This window comes from Colossoma macropomum, unplaced genomic scaffold, assembly GCF_904425465.1.
Source record: "Colossoma macropomum unplaced genomic scaffold, Colossoma_macropomum, whole genome shotgun sequence".
Classification (NCBI taxonomy): domain Eukaryota; kingdom Metazoa; phylum Chordata; class Actinopteri; order Characiformes; family Serrasalmidae; genus Colossoma; species Colossoma macropomum.
In genome coordinates, this window is record NW_023494789.1 from 33,648,839 (window position 1) to 33,674,092 (window position 25,254).

The 25,254-nt window shown below is 39.1% G+C and overlaps 1 protein-coding gene across 5 annotated transcripts in view; it reads right to left on the minus strand.

Annotated features, from left to right (window-relative positions):
- Positions 1-25,254, minus strand: part of plxnb1b (plexin b1b) — a 111,589-nt gene that overhangs the window by 59,407 nt on the left and 26,928 nt on the right. For all 5 annotated transcript variants that reach the window (XM_036571058.1, XM_036571061.1, XM_036571055.1 and 2 more), the window contains one exon: positions 19,543-19,604. The gene's annotated coding sequence lies outside the window, so the exon portion shown is untranslated. The remainder of the gene's footprint in view (positions 1-19,542; positions 19,605-25,254) is intronic.

Consider the following 25,254-nt stretch of genomic DNA (forward strand, 5'->3'; position numbering starts at 1 on the left):
GTAAATTGTCCATTACATTTTTCAATGTGCAGAGAGATACAGAGATACAGGAAATATGGTGTGAAGGAGTAAAGAGAGTGAGAGAAATGTGACTGGTGGATAAGAGCAGTCAGAGCTAACTTTTTTGTCTTTTTGTCTATTGGTACGCTGGGATCCAAAAGTCTGTTATCACTGGTGAAAAGGATTCTTTTTACCTTCTTGTCTAATTTAAAACAACATATTTCATCTCAAATTATACTATCAGCACAATATTTTAAGTGAAAAGTAGAATCTTTTAAATACTTACAAAAATTTCAGAATTTTCAATGTATTCCCAGACTCCACTGTATATGACCCAACAGTAACATGCACATAACACATTCTATGTACAATTAACACTGAAAACTCACAGGTGCAAAATATAACTACAAACATGTCTGCAAACTCTGTGAAGTGGGATGCAGCACTGGACTATCAAAAAAAACGGTAAAGAGGGAGAAGCCAGTTGGGTGGGCAGTGTACAGTAAGTCATTTTCCAGTAATCTGTCACTCTCTCACACACACACAGATCCGGTCTCGCATTCTGCCAGACTCGCTCGGGGTCACATCGCTCTCATGTTTCACTTCCGATGAAAGAGCGAGAGAAAGCGGAGGTGGAAAAACAAACTGATGCAGCGGACGAGTGGCAGCGCATCATTGAACCAGTGGCTCGTCCTAATGTGATGTAGTTCATTAGCCAAGAGCAAACAGCCAACCACACACACTGAATCCAAGCCATCACTTACCAGCTATGGATGAACTTCACAGACCCAGTTCTAACAGCAGCAGCAATGGAGCTATATTATAATCATATTTTGTGGGCAGGTCCACATAATTAACATGAGATTGTATCTAAATTAGCTGTATCTAAATGTATTTAATGCAAAAATCCCATTTTGTTTAACTTTAGACTTGCAGGAGCAACTTAAACAAAATAAAACTATTCTGTTCCACATTTAGTACATTTTTTTGGGTGTTATTACATTCTTGGGAAGCATTACTACTTTATTGGCTTCTACATGTAAAAACAAGTAGACAATCCATGGAAGAGTCATATAATACACACTTGTAATGTTCATTTTAACCATAGATTATGTGCAAGTCTACAGCAACTACATGAGACAGACTATACTCCTAGTTAAAGCTTATTATGAACAAAGCATCTTTCTGCATTTCGATTTAATGCAAAAACAGCTTCCTTTAATTCTAAGGAATGAGTAAAGTAAAACATCTTTATCTGTGTTAACATAGTAGATGAAATTAAAGATTACATTTAAGATGAAATTAAAGACTATATTTAAGTAAAACAACGTCAGTCATTTTTATAACTTTCTTTTTAGTTTTTAGGCAAAAAGAAGGTGAAATATAAAATCACTGAATTATGAGGCCCATCATGTTTCCCTAAGAACATTCCAATACAGCAGGATGGAAAAACAATTTCCCAATATGAACTCCACACTCGGGAAAATGTTATTTCCGATACGTCACAGAAGCCTACAAAATAGAATCACTTACTGGGCTGAAAACATCAGTAATCGCAAAACAACATGGAGGGAGTGAGATACTGCAGATTCAATCAGAAAAATCTAATGTTAATATATAATGCTGCATTTTGGAAAATCTTAATACTGATTACGAATAATCAATAGTAATAATCAATAATAATTAGATTAACATAAATTCTGATGTTACTCAAAAATTCTGTAATTTCAGTGCCGAATTTAGATCAGAAGCTCCATTTGCTCTGAACATGCTAGCGCACATCCCTCAGAGAGAAACTCAAACAGCGTCAGAGGAAATCTATATCTACATTTGGACATCCATGCATTTACATTGAACAGCAGCAAAATCCAATGAAACTCAGCTTAGGTGCCATTCCAGAATAGAGCTGGGGGAACAATTGCTATCTACATCAATTTGCATGACATGCAACATCTCCAGTTTATCCACAGAGGACTCTCAGACTAGACCTCTGTTTCAATACTCTTTTAAACAAGCCCTCAATGACTGGGCTTCACCATTTCCCCTGTGAGGAATCCCCAATACCACCTTAAAAGGCAGTTCAGTGAACGTTTTAGGTTTGTTAGATGATGAACCCCCTGGAGGTGGTGAAAGACTGAGTGAACATAAACGCAGACTTTAGCTGCAGAACTTGCCCAGAAACCATTACAATTTGACAAATTACTTTCAAAACCCAAAACAGAATAAAACCAGACAAATCTGTTTATAAACTGTGTTGTACATATGTCGCACATGTATTGTACAATCTGCTACATTCCAGTTTGGCTTTACGAAGCAAACTACTCCATCTGTTATGTTATGACTGCTGAAGTATCTATGTTATTTTAGTCTGCTGGCGTTCTAGGTAGCTAACTAAAGGCAACATAGCAACGACAAAAAAATAATGAGTATGCTTGGCAAAGGAATTATTCATAAAATTATGTACATTATGCATGGACCTCATAAAACAGTTTGCTTAGCATATCTAATTAGCTGGCTGAGGCTAGCATACATTTAATATTTCACTGCAGTCATCCTGAGGCAATAACAACAGAAACTTTCTCCAAAAAGCAAAAAGAACGGGGGAGGGCCTGATGACACCAACAAGCTGCAGTTGGACATGAGTTTATAAGGTGAGTGTGATGAAAGATGCAGTAGAAAGAACAAGTGGACGTGGGCTCAACTTCACCAGTACCTTCCATTCATTACACTACAGTCCAGTAGGGTATGAGAGGAAAAAAGAAAGAGTGAGATTATGTAACGCTCGAAAATGATATCCAATGGATTAAATCGTGAAGAATACAAATCAGCTTCCGTTTTAAAATAGACTGCGGAATGGAGGAAATGAAAATGACTGATAAAGTTACTGTTTAGACATTTTATGTGTGTTGTTGCGTGTCACTGTGCGTGTGTGTGTGTGTCACTGTGTGTGTGTGTGTGTGTGTGTGTGTGAGTGTGAGAGAGAGAGAGAGAGAGAGAGAGAGAGAGAGAGAGAGAGAGAGAGAGAGAGAGAGGATAATAGCTGATCTTCACACAGCTCTACTGAGCTCCTGGATACTCCTCTCTCCGAGCTGTGAGATGTCTGGCATTCCTGGAGTTGTTCCACACTGGACTGAGACCCAGACATACTCAGTCTATCCTCCAACCCCCCTACACAGCAACCAGCCTGGACCCAGCGCGCACGCACACAAACACCACTCACAGCCCTGTGGGTGGGGGGTCAGTCTGTGTAAGTGTGCATGTTCTGATGATCATATAGCGTTAGTCCTGTTGCCCCAGGCTGTGGACATTCACACACAGTGCTGAGGTCAAAAACAGTGCGAGCAGGTCGTTTCTACATACAACCTCAAGCACAGCACATGCCTACAGTTACACATAGACACTGCTACAACAAAGGCAACAAAGGGAACATTTTGTCTGTCTCTCAATCTAAAGATCTCATACATCAGTTGAGTCTTACAAACCCTCGCTCACACACATGCATGCACACACACACACACACACACACACACACACACACACACGCACACAGTGATGTCTCTTGATTGGACCAGATCCCAGACAGATCAGAGCCCCCCACTCTCACAGAGTGTGGGAATGAAAAACATCCAAAAGGATGACAGTGGCTGTGGGCCACACACACATAAAACATGTGCTGATATAGTTTTTAATCATGATGTTTTTTAACAATATCATATTTTTTAGTACATCTTTAAAGATATGTCCTAAAATCATCGGAAAAAAACCTGTCCACATAATGATGCTCTCTGTGTTTCATTTAACATACATACATACATACTATTTGCAGTCAGGACTGGAGTTGAGAGCTCTGCTATAGAAGACACAGGCCTTTACCAAGACCCGAGAAGCTGCTCCAACATAAAATAAACATCCACTGGAGTGCACTAATAATACTGTAATGAGCCAATTTAAAAATGGCATAGCCTGCACTGTCTGACATGATCACCATGAAATGTCACACACATCACTGTATAACAGTGCTTAATGTGGAAACCTCTACTCTGTATATCAAAAACATTAGAGATATTTTACTAGTGACAATGTTATTTTCTGCTAGCGCAAATGTCAAATTTTCTATCAAGTGTTAGCATCAAGCTAACATTAAAATGTTATGTGTGAGAGAGAGAGAGGCATAGTATTTCATATGAAATGCTTAATATTACTCAACATTTTTGCCTTATTTCCTTACATAAAACCCACCAACACCAGAGATGGAAATGATCCAATACCAGTTATCAATACTGGGCTGATACCAGCAGAAAATGCTGGATTGAAGGGGAAAAAGAATGAATCTGATCCAATCCTGTAACAAATCTTTTCTGAAATAGCACAAACTCTCGCACTGTGTGATATATTGATGTTAGCTGTATAGTTCTTCCTGTGGAGTAGTAAAGTGTTTGAAAAGTTTGAGCCTGATTGTCACTGTACAAGAACAACGAGAGTGAGTTCCATTTTCCTTACTAGATGCTATAAGAATTAATTAATAAGAAATGCAATAATAAATAAGAAATACAATAGTTATTAAATATATGACCTTTGCGCAACTGTCACAATAAAGTGACATGAACAGTTTAAAGAGAGTCCAGCAGTAGTAAATAATGCAACAGCTCAGATTTCAAAGCAGCAACAAAACCAGGAAAGTACAGGACTGGAGACCTAGGGTCTTCATAAATAACACAATGTGGATGAATATATCACTGCCTAAGAACTGAGGTTGTCACCTACAGCAGCTGTCATTGTATCGTAGTGCAATCTCTTAGATCTGACAATGACTGGTAATAGTTCTTGTCCAGATGAGAGAATCTACAGTGCAAGGTGCAAATGGACAAAAGTTCTGTAAACAGTGTATTATGTAGATATCGACCACTAGCATTACCAGCTTAGACAGTAACACAGAATGAAGGAGAGTATTCAGGGAGCACAGAACAAGGCCAACACTCAAGGTCTCAATATCGGAATCAAAATAGACAAAGAGGTACTGTGTCATCTTTAACTAGTGTTGCTGTCAAGACCACTCAAGAAGAGCCTGAGTTAAGGCCTTGTCAGCTGCACACACGGCATGCAGACACATCTCTGTTTTTGTCTCTCTCCAAGCTCTCTCATTGGCTGTTGCCTGAATCTCTTTTTCAGTTACACCGCTGACCATCTCACACGACAGAACGTGCGGACATACTGAGTCATAAAAATCAAATTTGTTTGAAAATATTGGAAGACCTCTGATCACTCTACAGGTAGATCAGAAGGTTTTACTCTCACAAAATCAGACCATCCTCATCGTCAGTCACTTCTGATCAAGCTCTCAGCTTGGAAAATCACTTCAGAAAAAAATGATGTAGTGTAGGCCCAGTTCTACTGAGTTCAAAGAAGAGCAGCATGTTCACCCCCCTCCTTTCCCAAGGTGAACAAACACACACATACACACACACACACACACACACACACACACACACACACAGGTGGAGCTCTTAATCACAACTCGTGGTTCTCGCACGACTAAGTCTGCATAGGGTGTGGCTCTGTCCTTCACACCACCTGTCCACCACTCTGTTTGTTTTCATCTCTCCAAGGTAGAGCTGTCCCCGACTAAGAATTTTCTTGGTTGAGCAAAAGGTCTAAATTTGAACTGAGAGCTGATAAACCCCCCACAGACACTTTTAATTACACTTTTTACATTTTAAATTAACAAATTAAGAAAAGGCTAGGCTACAGTGACCTATTGGTTAATTCAGCATCCAGTGCACTGCACAAGTGAGGCATGCAAGCATCATGTTCAGTAAAACAGACCGATATTAAACTTACATAGAGACACATGATCAACAGCTACATGACCCAAACTTCCACTTACAAAAATATGTACAGTTTTAACTATAACTATAACTTTGAACCATTTAAAAAAACACAGCTTCCCCTTACACTGTGTAAACAATTTATAAAAAATAAACCAAATCTATGGTTTAAATTTTTTCCACATAATACAATCATAAAGATGTAAAGATTGTAATTCATTAATCCAATGAACTTAATGCTTCTAACAGCTGCCTCACAGAAAGCTTTTACAAGAAATGATGACAAATATGCTGCCTGATGTCTGAGACATTTTTAAATTAATGGTGGAGAGGCACATGCAGAGGGTTGAAAGGCAAAGAATTTCAGATTTACTACTATTGCTACTATTTTACCATTAACAATACTGCATATAAGACTCGTAAGATGTGTAGGTTTGCTGGCCATTTTGGATAATAAATAAAATGGATATATCTGTGTAACACTGTGACCTCTGGTTCCTATCACAATTACTGTAAACAAAGTCTGAAGTTTTTTTTTTTACATCATATCACATCAAACCAATCTGAATGGCTTTGTTTGCATCTCAAGGACATGATTATTAAAAAATTAAAAAAAAAGATTACATTTGCAGATATTAAGAATGCCTTTTTCCCCTTCTGTTACAGAGTTACTGTTAGAGATAGGAGGTTATCTTGCGACCAAAAAAAAAAACATACATGAATCAAATCAATGCAATTTTGTAAACTGATAGAACCTTGCACAACCAAGCACACTAAGACTGACAATTGGACTTTGTGACTGAGAGCTGACAGCCCTACTCTAAGCCCATCACTGACTCTGTCCATATGACTTTGCTCTGAAAAGGAGACAACAATAAATCTCTCTCACTCTCACACAAATAGTTCAGTAAAAGCTTCTCAGCAGTGTTTGACATTCAAACTGATTCTTCACATCCTCCCCCAACCTCCAGAGATCAGCTGGTAGTCTCACAGTGCATATTAAACTCGCCCTACAGGACACACACACACTCACACACACACACACACACACACACACACACACACACACACACAGTGTCCTTACTTAAGCCAGTGTGTATATATGGGCACTTAAAAGCCTGTATTTAAGCTGTAGATGAATGGAGGCTGGTTAGAAGAAGCCCAGGTGTGCGTGTGTGGGGGTGCAGTAGGGAGGTGCTGTAGAGAGGTGTTGGGATCCCTCCAGTTCCAGTGAAGAGAAGAATACACTCATTCCTCATTGCTGGGTGTGTTCTGGTCTGTAATGCAGCGCTGCTTTTGTTAAAGGCAAAGGTTATGTGTGTTTACAGTGTGAGCTATCAGGGGCCAATTCACACAGCAGAGCAGTGCTATTTCAGTCTGACAGCTTTACTGTAATGAATAAGGTTACTGTAAAATTATAGACAATACAGGCTAACAGTCTTAGACATAATATTACCATAGAGAGACTGTATAGAGTCAATTACACACACAATCTATCACACACCCTCAGAACAAATCTTTTTATTTCCATTTTTGTGATTTTTTTTCCAAGAACTTGAAAATGTCAGCTGCCCTGTACAACATATCATAATTTCTTAAATAATGAAATAATGGAAATGACCCAAAATTGATAAAAAAATTTGTACCATTAACTTTTATTCAGAGATAAGAATAAGAATATTTCATGTGCTCATCAAATCGAAATCAGCTACAAAAACGTATGATTTACGTTTTGCTTGTAGTTATATGTTCTATATGCTTAGCCTACATCTAATCTTAACCATAGTAACCAAATAGAAATGGTTTTTATCTTTGTTTTAAATGCTCATATTATGGAAAAATAAATTTTTCAAAGTTTTTTTTTTAAAAAAGGTGTTGATGTAGTACGTAAACACTGTGAAAGTTTCAAAACATACCATTCATTGCTCAGTCCATGTATGGAAACTAAGCTGCAAAAGCTCATTTTGAATTCAGTGTTTTTATGATGTCACATTTGCATATAGCCACCTATTACACCTACACAGTTTAACCCTGATCATTCACGTTGAAGTTATAAGGAGTACTTTAGCATGACCTGCTCTCTGAATGAGGCACAATACTGGCCAGTCAATCAGAACAGAAGCCATTTATGTATAACAGTTATAGAGGAACAGTAACAAAAACAGCCTGGTTTTATTCAGGCTGGAAAATAGTCATGTAACAATAAATTAGGATTATTATTTTACATGAACCCACACAAAATGTCAAAACTGAACCTCTGTCCTACAACATGAAGATCCTTGTGTCCCAAAGCCATTCCAACTTTAGTCACAGTCCTTAGTTAGATCTCACACTCCCTCTATAACAGCGTCATCCATCAGCCGCCGCCACGCCACTCACAGCAAAAAACACACAACTCAGCACACTGACCCAGGGGCCAGCAGCCCACATCAACTCTCTTTCTCACTCTCTCACACACACACATACACGCACTTATCTGATTTGTTAGGGGTAAAACATACAGCGTATTAATCTCTCTGTTCCGTTTGTGAGGAAATCCTTCAGGACAATCACCCCAAACTCATAAAGCAAACACCATCTCCTCTCCACTGATTAACACCACAGGGACTCCCCTGCCATCTGTGCAGTAATGGGCTGCCCCATGCGTGCCCTAGGGAGAGGCAAACCCTGGACTAACCTACTCCACAGACGCGGGGGGCAGGGCAGGAGAGATGATAAATGACTTGTCTAACGGTTGGGTTCCATCAAAAGTCAAGATTCGCCCTATAAAAGAGAAATGAGGAATACTTGAGGTTGGAGGGAGGTGGGAGGGGTTTCCCCTCATTTAAAATACAATAGCCTATCTGCCAACTCTCTGTGAGCCTTCTCATGAAGGACAAATGAGACAATCTGGAAGTCACTCTCTCCCTATCACATACACTCAAAGGCAGGCTGTGCTAGTGTAAGACACAGACATACACACTGAAACACTAAACTCAGAAAGTGAGTACTCTCACTCTCACAGCACAACAATTAAAAGGGCATCACTAAACCACTAGAAGAAAAATAAAGAATATACACAATTAGGCAAGGGCGACATGGCAAACATACAACAATTACGATTTTTAGAAAGCATTTAGTTTTTCTGAGGTTTAAATTAGAACGGACAGAATACAGCAGCAGTGCCACATTTAAAAATACTGTCCAAAGCTATGACTACAATCATTTTTATTCATTCATTTATGTTCTACATACTGTGCTGCACTAAATCCAATTAAATAAGACTAAGCTTATTTTATAATGAAACATGTCAGTGTTCAAATACTGATTATATCCACAATAGGCTCAAAAGACCAAATCAAGTCATTTATCATGATCAAAATAAAATAGTCACATCGACCACCCCATACGCTACCGTTGAAAAGTTTAGATTCATTTGTCAATCTTTCAGACGCAATAATTTATGATTATTATCTTATTTGATATTTCGTGCATTGTGGGAACAATAAGTTACAAAATCATAAATAATATACTGTAATAATCTGCTTACAATTATGTTTTATCAAGTTATCCACCTCAAAATTTGATCACCACTTTTAAAAATGAGGCATTCTGGATATTAATTTTGTTATACATTTAATTTTTGATATCATGAAGCTTTCTCTGTCATTTTATAATCATCTTCAACTCCACATCCATATCTATTGCCCTAATACTCATCTGAAACCTGTGCAGCACTAATGTATTAGAATCATATTACATGTTTATCTGCAACCACAATTTCATATTTTGAACTTTTTTATATTGTTGAAAACACTGATTCCAATGTGTGCCTATGAGCACACAGTGTCTGTCAAAGCAATGGAAAACATGCACACACTCGATCTTAAGACCACTGCAGGAAACCACAAATGCACATACTGACTAATATTTCAACTCTCACATCACTCAGCTTATAATAACAAACATGAATAGATCACTGACCACCACAAAACACAGATGGTGTTGAGGGTGTTTATATGTTAGCATAAACCTCTGAATATAAATACCAGCTTCAGCCTTTCATCATCACCACACGAACATGTCACTCCTTGAGAAAAAAGATCAACTCTCTCTCTTTCTCTGACCTCTCAATCAGACATGGTCAATAACTTCACAAATCAGGATCAGCCGAGTCAGCATCTTACACTACATATTTATACCATCCATCACCGCTCCAATCCAGAAATATTGATGAAATACTACAAATATTGATTTGGGATTGAAAGCATCAATATGGCCTACATGTTGCACTGCTGCCTTATTGGACTATAGATCAGGTGTGGTAGACCAAACAAAGCAGAAGCACGAGCAGTGCATACGACCTCCATCTACTGATCCTGTCAATCAATCAGACACTCGTTCATCTTCACTATTTTCACAAGCAGAATGTCTAAATCCTTGAATAAATGCTTCTGTTTTATTGTATACAAAATGTAGGTGTTTTCTAAAAATGACTAATATTTTGTACAACCCCAAGCATTGGGTTGTAAAGCAATGAAACTGTGTTCTCTGGAACAATGGAGCCCCATCCAATACCTTGGGATGAAAAGCCTTCGCAGAAAAGTACAGGTAAAGGGGGCAAATACCCTAATAATACCCTCGATTTTGGAAGCAAGACTAGATGAGCAGATGTGTACAAACTTTTGAACATATTGTGTATTTGCCTAAAGTGCCAGTGAGTTGGTTTAATATTTATACTGCAGTTTGACTTAAGACACTTAAATTTTGTAACATATCTGAAAGGCAGAACAGTTCCAGGAATAGGCTACTCAGCATGGGTCAACAAAGATAGTCTTATGAGAGCACAGGCAGACAGCAGATTGAGAGTATATACCATAATGTTTGGGTGAGACCCTTTAAACTCCTCTCTTCCACCTTATCACCCCCCCATTCCCCCATATGACTCCCACCCTGATGTACGGGACAGGTCATCTATCTTGCCTTATCCTATTTACTTTATCTCCTCGTGTTCATTTATCTTATCTGATTTAATACATCCATCCTGCTATCTTTAGCCCAGCCCCAATCCGTACGGTAAGACTGGACAAAGCCTTGAGCTCCTATTGCAGTACCACCAGGCTGAAGGTAATAGGTCTAATCGGAGGCTTCTCAGAAGGGCTTTAATTGGAGAGGCGTCTGCAGGCTGGATCCTGGGGTGAGGGGACAGGTCCCAATTTGTCAGCTCAGCTTTGAGACCATTGGGCAGAATGGGAGGGTGGGGGGTTGAGACTCTTCTGGTCCTCTGTGGTGGGAGGTTTCTCGAGCTGTCACGCATGCACACCCTCAAATACACACACACCTGACTGCAGTATGCACCACTGATCAGATCAGACTGGTGTTTGTTAATGGGTTTTACAACACAGCCTGTATTATTCCTCTCACTAAGTGACAGGGAAGGAAGAGCATGAGAGAAAACAAGAGAAATAGAGGTGGACAGGGGGGGTTGGAGAAAGCCTGTCTGAGATAACACACACAAGAAAATTCAATCACACCTGAACCTCTCCTGCTCCAAGCCCACAATGGCAATAGATTTTTCATTCTACATGCATTACTGAAAATCCTCAATGTATATAATATATTCCTGTGTGGTGAAGCTCCCATAAGCACTTCAAGCTATTTATTGTTGACATACTTTTGTAAAAGCAGCTTCGGTCAAATAAAATTGCAGTTTGTAGCTCTAACAGATCATATGTACCAATTTCAATGCACAATGAAGGACTTAAAAAGCAACTGTGATGAACATTCTCAAATGTCCTCTGTCTGAGACAGAATACATTACTATGCAATGCAGAATGTGGAATGAAGACGATATGATCCGAAATAAGCAATTCAATTCTTGGAAATTTAAATGTCATTCCAAATAAGAGATTACAAACAAAAAGCAGTGAATGTTCTTATAGCTATTTGAGTGGACATTTCAACAAAAATAGGTCACAATTGAGCCCCTCCAATGAAAAACCATATCATAACCATTGCACACTTTTTTGGATTATAAGTTATTTTGTTTTCTGTTTTATTTTGTACAACCTTTTACAGTGAAAAGACAAACTATGCTATATTTATGCTTTAGTCTCCTCATCATTTAAAATACAGGGCATCAAAACAGTGCCATACCATACGTATAAGGTTTTACAAAAAATGTCACATTGCAAAGGTTCAATTATATTACATACTTGTCTAATTTTTATTCCATAGCTTCACAGTGACATCGTATGTCGTCAAAAACAGAATATGAAGTGGGTGCGTTTTATCTATTGGGTTGAGGCAAACACTTGTAAAAGACAGCAGAAAATGCAATCAGAGACACATAAAAAACTAAAACTTCTGCCTGGTGCTACAACACCTTTAGAGGGCAGAGATGAGTACTGTTTGTTTATTTGAGCTTGAGCTGTGTCTGTCATTAGTTGGAAGTATGACATCTAGAAAATCAGTTGATTTGGATGCTTTAGGCTTGTACTTTAATAGTGTAAAATGTGTAAGAACAATTATTTATATGGCAATTAATCATCAGCTGAAACTGAACAATCATGACAGGCCTATACAGATGTGCAGGCCAACTAAATCCAACTATTTTTAGCATCCTGTGGTCTAAGTTTAGTATCTATTAATTTCAGTGTAAATTTGCGTTGCAAACAATAGAGACTGTGTACTGCTCATGGTGACCCACTTAGAGTCTTAAGGCCTAATTAGAGTGCACACACATATTTCAGTACCTCAATGTGACCTTCAATCACAACCCCTATTCATTAGTCCACCCCCCAATATAATCACAACTAACAATGGACAGTTACGTATGAGAGCCCTTCAGCTCACCACGGAAAACAAATGTAAATGTGTATATGTACACAAACACATGCAGCCGTACATAAAAAACATGCAAGTCCATCTATGATGAAAGGCACAGACACACATGTACCCATGCACACACACACTTCCCACTTCCATCGCCACCGCTGAAACAGTTCACCTTCACAGAACAGAGACGTGTCCTCTACAGATCTCCTTGAAAGTCTGATCCAATAGACATGGATGTGAATCAGACTCAGTATAAACAGATGGATGAAAATGAATGATGTGTTTGTGTGTGTGTTGTATAAATGCTCTTTCAACTCATTAGAATGCAGGACGATGAGTGTGATTCCAGACATGAGTGATCTACTAAGGGAGGGAGAGGAGGAGAGATGGAGGTGACATTGGACAGTTGAAAACAACAACAACAACAACAACAACAGATGAACAATTTGAAGGAAATACCTTACTGTGGATTTTTCTGAACAATATTGCAATTATTTTCTATAAAATGACCTCCAGGTCTGTTTTTTCCTCAAGCAGACAAATACATTCATTTTTTGCAACTTGAGGCTGAAAACTGCACTCTGTATGTTATCTGAACTGTTTGGTTTCTGAAATGTGCTTCTTTAGGTTTTGTACTGGAGCTATGAGGTTAATGTAATATAACAAGTAATGGAGGCCTACACTTTACCAGTATATCACATATTTGTCTCAAGCTCATAAAGTTGTAAAGCAATCTCAAGCGGACTTGTGTGTGTAGTACTGAATGATATACTGTTATTTATAAAATAATTACATTTGTATGTTGCATAGCTAAAACAGGATCAACAGCCAGTTTAAAGAGTTTTGTCTCTACTTTCACCCATTTTTATAGATAACAGCACATCATGGCCAACTCAACATGGTCTGAAGCAGTGTGTGATGATTTAAGCATGCTATTTTTAATGGTGCAATGGCAGAAAATGTAAAATTATGATACGTCAATAGAATTTTTTGATACACGATACGCATAACAATATTTCATCAGAGGTTTGATAAATTGTAACAAAAAAGAGCTTCAGTAATTTAAAAAATATTTAAATTGAAAAAAATATTTTTAAAAATTCTATCAAAAACTTTTATCACAATAACTTCTACTTAACATTTCAAACATTCTGCACTAAAACTAATTATCCAATAGGACTAATCAGGCTCTCTTAGTAATGAAGTACTGATCATATCCATGAAATACTCGGAAAACCATATTATGATATAATGTGACGCAAATTATCACAATAATGATAAACATCATCATACCGCCTACCCTTAGGATATTCCATCACTTCTTAATTACATTACCCTTGTAGCTCCAGTGCAAAACCAAAGAAGTAGACTTCAGACACCAAACATGTCTTCACCGATCAACCGTATTTAAAGTAAAAGAAAACAGTATAAATTTCTGCTTGTCTATTTTCTGACTCTCCGTCCCTTCACCTCTCTCACCCACCCTCCACTCCCCAACTCTCAAATCCTCACACGTCCCTCATTCAGCTTCTCTCTCCTTCTCTCTATGACCCTTTCCTTCAGACAGCCCACAGCTCACTCCTGACTGTTAAAAGAGGACACAGCTCAAGAGCACAGGTGATGTACGAGCTGATTTGATTACTTCTGTCTGCCTTTTCCAACAACTGTCATGTTCCTTCCACACAACTCATATTCTGAGGGGAAGTCACCTTGGGTTTATGGATAAAGACGGAAGGCAGACAGGGTGAGAGAGAAAGAGAGGGAAGAAAAAGAAGAGGAGAAGAGAAGGACAGATGGATAAAGGGATGGAGGAGGAAAAGCACAGATGGAGAGGCAGGGACAGAGGGAAGGTGCAGTGCGTGATGGAAAACTCCAGCGGTTTGTGTGCTAGGGTCGCAAACCTAACTAAACTTAATAAACGCAAAGCTACACGGAGACTGGTTTGCTTGCAGAATAAGGTATGACAACATTAGCTAATGATAGCTGGTGTTTAGTTTACTTTAGCTTCAAGCTGAAACCAAACAAGGCTATTTAATGATCCAATCAAACAAGACTCTCTAATGTTAGCTAAAAGTAGGCCTTTGCTAGTAACAGAATCCTGTTATTTGGGTAACTGTGGAGAAAATAATCACACTTAAACCAGATTTGACACAGACCTCAAGGGGTGGGTGATGGTTGTATTTCTACCAATGGTTTATACAAATAGCAATAGTACATAAAAACTACTAGAAATGAGCTAAACGCTTCAGGTTAAAAGAAGTCAAAATAATTGCAATTTGGCTGAAAGCAATTTGGCTGAACATTGGAATTGGCCACCAAAACCCAAGATCAGTGCATCTCTGAAGTCTACACTTTGGTAGACGCTGTCCCTTGAGTCAAATTAATGTTTAGAGGGGCTGCCAGTACCAATTTCCCCCATAACTCTTCTGAGATTTGGAATACCCTTGGCGATGGGGATTCCCCCCGAGAGCAACTGAAGAGGAGAAGTCTGGGACTGCTGTTGTCTTTTCTGGAATCACACCGGAGGTTTGGGAAAGAGAGAGCTGCTGAAAAGGAAGAGGTGAGGCCACATGGAGTTGTCCTCCTCATCTCAGAAAAAATACTTCTACAGAGGCCATTTCATAGGCCACAACCAAAATCATGTACAGATGTTTAACACAGTAGTGCATGGTGCCATTATCGGGTGTGTAGTTTGATTCCACTGATTACTCATCAGGGATCTGACTGAATTAAGCAGTCTGATACTCTCCGAGCCTTCTTAATCCACTCCAGACTGTGTGTGTGTGTGTGTGTGTGTGTCTGCATGCTCAAGGCCATTAGGCAGCGTTCTTGGACATCTTCATTTAACCACATGGCCTGAGGCAATATAATCACTTTGCTTACAGACTGTTAGGAAATGGAACAGAATAAAACAACATGTTGAGTCCTTTTCAATGGCTGTATTCTAAAGTGATAATGCGGCATTTCAGTAAAATCCAAATCACTTATCCTTCCTCATGGGCGTGCAGGGAGCAGAAAGAGAGGATGTTGGAAGACTGTGCATGTACTAGTGATCACATTACATGGGTTGTCAGATTTCTTTTAAGTGTCGACTAACGGCTTAGAGAGTTTGACTGACGGTGGTTCCGCTCTTTCTGGCTGACTTCCTCCTCCAGTGGAGATAAAAACTGAGGTTCATCTCACCACACAGGCACAGAGGTTCCCACGGGTCTGAACGTGTAATATAATGCCTACCCTCTGCTCTGCTGTGTGTGCAACTATGTGTGTGTGTGTGTGTATGTATGTATGTATGTATGTATGTATGTATGTATGTATCTATGTATACGTATATACAGCCACCAGCCACTTCATTAGAAACACCTAACTTGTCCACCTTGGTGGTGTACAGTTGACTATAGTCCTTTTATTGCTGGGCACAATGATGGTGGACATTTTGTTAGTAATGTTTCCCTGTCAGAAAACGCTGGAAACATATATTTAACAGAACATTACAAAAGGTTCCAACACTAAGTGTATTTTTATGCCCCTACTGCCACTTCACTCTTTCATCCTTCCAATCTTAAAACCAGTAAGATACAGCCGTGTCTCCCAACAAAAGACCCTACTGACATTAATTCCCCCTTCAAAGAGACACTAACACTAAAGCAACTACCCAAGCACACCTCAGCTACCTAGTAAATTTCTCTCATGTGCATCTAATCTGGCTAAAAAGAGACATTTTTAAGAAGAGTAGATCTAAAATAGTCCACTTGCATAAGGAAGGAGATAGCCAAAGGAAAACAGGTGAAGAAACAGGAGTTTAAAAAATTAAAAGATATAAAAATGAGTCTCCTAACAACCATGCAAGATCTGCTGACCATAAAATATACAGTACTAAAAGCTTTCATTTTAAGATATGAGAAAATCAAGCTCCACTTCTGCTTCAACAAGAAGAACTGAGAAAAGCAAGTAGACAATAAAAGAAGACAATTTACAAATCAAAGAAAAAAGCCACTGATCTGTTCTCAGAACAATGGACTAACCATCCTGGAGTTCCAACCTCAAAATTTAGATAGTGAGAAGCAGAAAATGCAACCAGCTTCTAAGACTGAACTTACAGGTAAGCAAAAATATCTATGCAAATTTCTGAAACTGAAAACAAGTTTCCAACTTCCTTATGCATAATTCTGTGAATTACATGTTTTTTAGCTTCTTCTTGGCTCTTAAAAATGAATGTCTGGAAATTAAATAAATGAAATGGCAGTCTCAGACTTTTGCACAGTACTGTGTATGTATGTATGTATGTATGTATGTATGTATGTATGTATGTATGTATGTATGTATGTGCTTGTGCAAGCAGTCAACATGCTCATATGCAAAGGTTAGTGGGTGTGTGCAGTAATGTATTTTATGAAAGTGTGTGTGTGTGTGTGGGGGGGGGGTGCGAGTTCACGTGTGTGAGGGCAGCTGAGTAAACATACAGAGACAGGGCAGAGGGGCTTGGCTCAGTTTACACAAACCTCCTGATGTACAGTAGCTCCCCCACAGCTCAGAACCCACACAACACACACATGCACAGGCACACACACACACGCACGTGCACACATGCGCACACACGCACGCACGCACACACAGAAACACACACAAACACACACACACACACACACACACCATACACCAAAACTCAAAACACATCCATTACAGGAAGCCTATATGTGTACAGCTCATGTGTTCAGTTATGAATTTTGCCTTTCAAGTCAGTCTTGTTTATTTGCCTCTGTAGCACGTGGTGTCTGATCAGACAACTCAAATCCTGCTTCAACAAGCCAAATAAACTAAAACTACTATTCTTTACACGAAATGAACAAACAAGTACAGAAACTTCCCATTAAACCTAACCATTAATCCTAACAACGCTTAACCTAACTAGTATTTTCCATATCACTTCTAAAATAATCTGTCCTTCGGCAGAATTATCTGTCAGGATGGTGACTCAGAGTGTGTGCACATGTACAGGCACTTGAATTAAACCCCACACACAGACAGGCTGTGGTTAATGTTCTAACAGTGAAGAAGATGAACGGCAGTAATTTGTTTAGAGAAAGTCAGCAGAAGTGTCACAGGCATGCACCAGGATTCAATGACCTTCTGAAAAGACCAAAATCACTGCTGTTTTCTTCTGTGTTATAATTTGGGACCAGGGGGTGGGGGAAAGCTCCCCTATCACCTCCTCCAAATTTTCCTACCCGAGACAGAGGAGGATAGAGAGAGAGTAGAACTGCACTCTCAAATTTCCCGATGTAATCAAAACGGGGCTTTCTGTTTTCAGTAGTGTAGTGTGTGTGTACATTCATGCCCTGGAGGATGAGGAAAGACTGGCACACAGGCAAACAGAAAAAGAAAGAGATATCAGGGCCCAGTTCACTTAACCAAAGTCAGAATGAAAGAACAAGAAATAGACAAAAAAGCCCCAGCTACAGCGTGATGGTACAGAGAGGGGAAAGGGAGGAGTGCTATCCAAAGGAAGAGAAATATGAAAACAAATGGATAAATGCTACTGTTGGGAGGCCGCCCTGTGCCCTCTCTCTATGGTAACTGAAAGCAGGCCTCTACACTAGGAATAGCTCTGGAAGAGAGTAGGCTTGTGGTTAGGGAAGCGCATTTGTCGTAAGTGTTGTGTTAAGGCCCATAGGCAGCGGCTTATTGTGACTGTGTGTGGGTGTGCTTGTGTGTGTGTGTTAAGAGTATATATTGGTGTCCAGAGAGTTCTGTGACCGTTTCTCACAAAGATTAAGCCTAACTTTTCGACTAAATTACACAACAACTCTATACTGAAAATTTAAGCACCTAAAGAATACACTAGCTTTTTTCAACATAATCTTTATTTGCAGCATCTGTAACTTATAGTCAGTTACCAAAGAAATAGGCCTGTACTTGATGGTTAACCGAGTTGCCATGGCAACAGCCCCCAGTATTTAATTTACTGATTTATTTCATGCAAACCATAGGCAGACACTACTATTCCCTCAGGTGAGATGAACTGAGCTTTTAAACATGTTGGTTGAATTAATATCCTACATTAACACCATTGTACATTGATGTAGAAACATGGTTGTTGAGCTGAGCTGGTTGAACGCTCTCAGCGCTGCAGGCAGATATCATGCTCGTACAAAAAGCCATCTATGGTATTGCGACATTTTCAGGGTTTGAGACATCAGAAAAAACACAAATACAATTGCATCTCAGCTTGCATACATCAATCGAAACAGGCTGTTTCAAACAGCCTCAGGTGAAATGGCTTCAGAGAAGAAGACATCAAGCCAAGCTAACAGGTCTGGTAAACTTCTAGTCAACTGCAGTATTTTTACGATCATTTATTTAACAAAAATTAAGCTTCAACTCACTTTTCACGGTGTTTTCGTCCACATCTGCGTCTCAAAATTACCGGCTGAAAAGTGTTATCATTTTACTTTTTATGTTGTTGTTGTTGTTGTTGTTATCATTGTTGTTATTATTACTGCACATGTAAAATAACCTTTGTGGGGAAAAAGTTAACCCCCTCGACTTGGTTTAACCATTTACCATGGTTATTTTCCACACAGTCACCCGAATTAGAGGGCTCTGTTACCCAAATGGATATTCATTTTGATGCATTACACTGTATTTAGAAAGTCAACCCACTGACTAAAAACACACTTATAACAGAAGCCTATGGGCAGGTGCTGAATATTCCTTTAATCCGATTCCAGGAACCAGTCGATAGCCTTTTAGCTTTTAGCTTAGCCTCAGACACACATGCAGTGCTATTCTGTGAGTAACCAATAAACAAATATCTAACTTACACAAGCTGATTGTTTTAGTGGCGCAATTCAAATAACCTAAACATACTTTTAAAAAGAAAGAATTAACAGTGCAGTCCTACCTCTGCTGATCCCAGTGAGTGTCCAGTAATCACAAACAACAGATCTCTGCAGTAACCCCAACCTGTAGAAGAAACATAGGCAATCAGATGGTAAGTAAATCAGATAAGGGAAATGACTCATTTAGCATTAAGACAAGAGGCTGGGATTGTAATGAGCTACTTATTCAGGTCAGAGCCCAACTGAGAGAAAAGAACTCGGCAAAATACTAAATGATGGTTAGAAACTTCATATGTAGATGTAGAAAGTTATCATTTTGTTCCCGAACCTCAAATCTCTCTGCTCTCATGACTCTAACACAAAGCAATGTATCATTATACCTTTTACATTACCACTTCAAATTACACAGAAGAAGTAACAGGAGCTTTACAGTTCTGAACCATGTAAGTTTGTTAAGACAATCTCAACTGAAATAAAAGCAGTCACACTGGCAGTGTAATTGAGATGGTGCGAAGTCAATCATTTCTTCATCACGATTTCAATTTGGACCCACCAAATTATAATAAGCTCAGGGCACTAATCAGACCTTCACACAGTCTCTAAATCCCAAAATAAGTAAACGCTAAAATCATAGAGTTCAGACATATATGTACAATATTAGAAGTCAGAATAACCTGTAACACTAGAGCTGATGATCGTAGCGCTACACAAACAGTAATGAGACAGCTGGGGGGACAGGGGGACCCAGAAGACCGTAAGAAAGCAGTCACAAAAGGCCTTGTGAAGCTGTCATGCACTTTAGTAAAGGAATAAAGTACAGTGCTTGTGTTTCATATTTAACCACTCAAGTATCATACACAAAGCAGCCATTTATAATAAGTCTTGCCCACTCGCTTAGGTAATGTGAGCCACAGTAATAGTTTGGCCCAAGCTGGCTAGCAGCTCCAAAACAACAAGCAAACCAAAACCACAACCCAAACTTCCAATGGATAGCACTCTTTTACTCTAAGCCTACAGTAAATCAATGAAGAAATAAAAAGGAACATAACACTGCTTTAGAAGCATTTGGTTTTTTAAAGCAATTCATAAGTGAGCTACGCAATTTGCAATATATATGCAGTAACAGATTTGGAAGGATTATAGGATACAAGATGACTCAGGATGACATGTGTACTATGTAATCCTATTGTCCACAGTGCTGCTGTTATCACTAACATCAACACTTAGGGAACATCCAAAGCAATGTGCTTGTTTGTAAAGCTATGTCTTATTGTCAAACGGGAGAAGGTCTAATTCTGAGAGAAACTAGCTAGTACCTTCTATAGACCTTCGATAGACTTCCTTTCATGTCCAAAATGGTTTGAACACACTAATCAATCAGAAACAAAACATTATGAATTAACCTCAATATATAAATAATGAATGAACAGCAGGGATGTATCGATATAGGAATTTTGAGCCAATGTCAGTATCCCATATTTTCATTTACATATCAATGCCAATACATAAGCACTTACAAAATATAGAAATTGAGATTACATCTACTCAAATTAGCATTACAGAGAAATATAACATTTGTTTCTAGAGGGTTACAAACATAGTAAAATTAATAAAATGCAGACTTTTTTGCATTCTACTCTTTCAGAGTACAATAAATACATCATCAAATATCAGTTTGAAATACCGATCAAAAGTAAACATTTATCCAATACTGATATTGTGTTATTACACGGTATGATATTATTTTGATATCACTGTGCACTCCTAATACATAGGAAAAAATATGTCACCATAAAACTAAACTCTGTGTGCAGCTAACCTGCACAAAAACAACATATTAAAATAAAGGTAAACACAGACATGTCTAAACTTGATTTAGCTGTGCACTGAGACTTGCTGACACACAAAGTGAATGGGAGAGAGAAAGATATGAAGATGCTGGAAATAATGACACGGAAAGTTTGCTGAAGGAGAACAGATCATCTGCTTCTCTACAGTAACCATGGACTTTTTGGAAAGCACCTGAAGGCCAAATTATACTCTGTGTCTGTGAATCTGCGAACATATGTGCAGCGTCATGCACAGAGGTTCACACAGGCAACTGCCAACATATTTACTTGTGACGTGAACATGTGCACTACAGGGCAGTGTCCAAGCAAGTATGTACAGAAAATGAGCAAGAAGGAGAAAGTGCTGTGAACAGACAGAAGATGCAAACTTTTACACTATAACTGAGAATCATTTGTGGCAATATTACTGTTCTGGTTCAGGATGAGTACTGTTCTGATCTCATCCCAATCACAGTAGCACTGGATAGACAGCGAGTCTTCAGCTCCGCAGATTCACATGATTCATTTCTGAGGTGGGCACGTCGTAGCTTCTGTGAGCTGCCCTTACCCATCAGCCCCTTTTCCATGTCCCAACAGGGATACATGTTCAAGCATCTTCATAGTATAAATCAGCCTCAACATCCGTCTCTCTCGCTGTCTATCTCTCTAGGAGTGTCCACCAGCTGAGCCTGTTCTTTCTTGTCCACCAGACAAACCCTCAGGTAACGTTTAACCAGCGCAGAGGAAACCTCCAGACAACATCAGAAGACCTAGACCGAAAAGCTCAATCATCTAATAGTGGGCATGACTGGGGCAGACAGTAGCTGCCAAGCCACTTCTCTCTACGGCTTCTGGCAGAGGATGGCAGGCGAGATGAGGTCATAACCCAAAATGAATGCCTGGTTGTATTTTCTTACTGCACTAGCTCCATGCAAATAAACGAGATTGGAGGAAAAAAAAGGAAAACCATATGACAAAATGGGCTCAAGCATAAAAGCCACTTCAGAAAAAGTTTGTGTTCCATATCACACAGCCACAGACATAAAAACAGCTAAAGCCTTACATAATGTATAGGTAACGGCTTACATAACTTTAAATATATATGTTTTGCGAACAATTACGTCATGTAAAATGTGTGAGGTACAGAGTTTGAAGTGAGTAGTTATCTGCCGCACGGTCTCACTTTTTTACTAACACCAGCTCAAATCCACACCCACCCCCACTCGAGGCTTTATCCCCTTCTGCCTCTCTCTAAAGTGACATCATTCTTATGCCACAAGATCTCATGCATGCTGGTCTCAACTCTGGCCCCGAAAAACCTCAAACCCTCAGACCAATCAAAACAAGCCATGGAGCCACCAAACAGACAAAAAAAGAAAAGAAAAAAATCTCCACAGCCCCACTCCCAAAAAAACAATGTCCTCTCCCTCTCTACACTCTATGTTGTACAATGGCACCAATTTGCATGCCAAAAAAGGGCTCTCTGCTTTCAAACAATGCCGAAACTCCACAGTTCAACAGGCCAAAGCAGTGGATGTGCATAAACACCAAAGCAAGCCAATGATGGTTGGTTTTTCCAGACCAAACTAAACGATATCTGATTAAAACTGAACTGTGGCCCAAAACTTTAGACCTTTTGGAAGTTCTCTACTCACTTAAAGAATATGGGAGAGTTTTTCACAGTTACTTTACTTACTAACCAGACAAGTTAACCCTTAAATGGCCAGGGCCCACCGTCAGGCCCAAAGTTTTATTATACACTTCTGTAACCTAAGAATAGCTTAACCAGTTTGCATTGAAGTCCCTGTAGTTACTGAATAATAAGCCTTAGTATGTAATAAGCCTGGGTTTTTAAGGGGTTAGTAACTAGCCTGAAATCACCTTGAAAGGAAACCTCCATTAACACTAACAGTTCCAGCGACCTCTAAACATTCATATCTTTAAAAATGGAAAAATCTTTTTCAGCTGACAGAAACACACTCGTTCACATGAAAGTGACCACTCTGTGGCAAAATCCACTAACCAACATCTGCATTCTTGTCTCTCCTCTCCTTTTTGGGGATTTGGGCATTCTCTCTCTCTCTGTGTCTCTCACACACGCACGCGCACGCGCGCACACACACACACACACACACACACACACACGCACGCGCACACACACACACACACACACACACACACACACACACACACACACATATATATTCACACAGAAAAACACAAAACTTCACAGCTCTGACCAAAAAAAAGTCCTGACGTAACAGAAACAAACCTGACAAGGCCGTCATTTTCAGGGCTCGTTAAGTTGTTTCTCTTAAGCTAGCACTGCCAGCATTTGAATGGCCACAGTGAGCTATAATTAACCCATAAAAGCACTTGCCTTTGTTGTTTTTCCTCTGTCTTGTGCTCCCACTCTGCATTTAAGTGCCCTAAGTTTAACTCTGGAATATCCTGTGTGCCCCATGCCAACCTCCTGGCACAGCGTAGTGCTTGCTGATGCCATTATAATTGCTTCCTTGCAGCAGTGACAATCTCCTATTAGTGCTGCATTCATAAACTCTGGGCTGACTGAGCATGTCTGGTTCCATTAAGAAGTTCTAATTGAGTGCTCTGCGAATGAGTGAAGAGCTTAGTGATGCTACAGGGGAATAAAATTCAGTTGTGAACAGCCACTTCAAATATCATTAGCTTATATAATGATTGCTACTAAGTATAATGACGATACATCCAGGGTAATGAAGTGTGTGCTTGTACTGAGTTTTTATGACACCAGAATTGTGACTATGATACTGATACCACATGTAGATATCACAGTTTATACCAAAAAGATAATGGCAAAAACAGTTACAATGCCAAAAGAAGCTTGCACGTTTCTATACAGGCAGCTTTTTGCACACAAAATGCACCCGAACCTCACTCTGTGAGCCTGTCTTTTGCGCAAGTTGCAAATAAGCTTGCAATAAGCTTCATAAGTGTCCCTGGGAATTCCTTGTGACTCTGACTATTAGCATGCAAAATGTGATTTGCCTAAAGGGAGAATACACTGTTCACATAGTGTTATTCTATTTAAAAGGACAGTATTTTATATTATTATTGTATTTTTTTTCTCTCAGGTGTCCACTTATAACAATTGTCTGGACTTCTGTACCAAAAACAATCATAATTCATTTTTACATGACCATTTCTAAATTCTTTACCGCTTACATTTAAACAGGCTGATTTGTTGCTGTGCCTTTAAGAACCAGTTTCCCAGACCAAGATAAAGCCTAAACCTGGACTAAAAAGAATTTCTAATAAAGACTGACCATTGGCACTGCAATTTAGTCCAAGACCAGGCTTAATCCATGTCTGATTAATCCACTTTGATGTGAATGGGTGGAGCTAAACTTCTATAGGCTACAGGTGGACATTTGTAAATATTTTTTTGCATAACATTACAAAAACAATGAACTCAAGACAGGCTGTTTTTGCTTATTAGTTTTCATATATGGGCCGTATGTACCAGGACGTGAACAGTACGTTTTTTGAAACAGTGTTCACCTACAACAACTATCTTTTTACTGTGTGAAACTTTTAGGTCAATAAGTGAGGAAAAATTTGTTTGGCAAATGGCAAATTTAAACAAAGATTTAAGCAAAAAATTGAACATACTGAATGTTTAGTATTTACCACAAAAAACAATGAATTCCTGAAACTTCATGCAACCCTGTTTTTTGACCTCTGTTTCTCTGTGTATAGCAACAGCAGGGAAACACACACATACACACAATCACATAATGTCTGCTGACTAATCCATGTGTGACTACTGGCTAGCTAAATCCAGCACTAACCCACTATCAGCACAGACTTAGAGCCGGAACAAATGGCTAATCCAAAGAGATTGTGATTATTTTAATTAGGTGAATGAAAGCATAGCTGATTGGTGGACAGTGTGTTCTGCCTGAG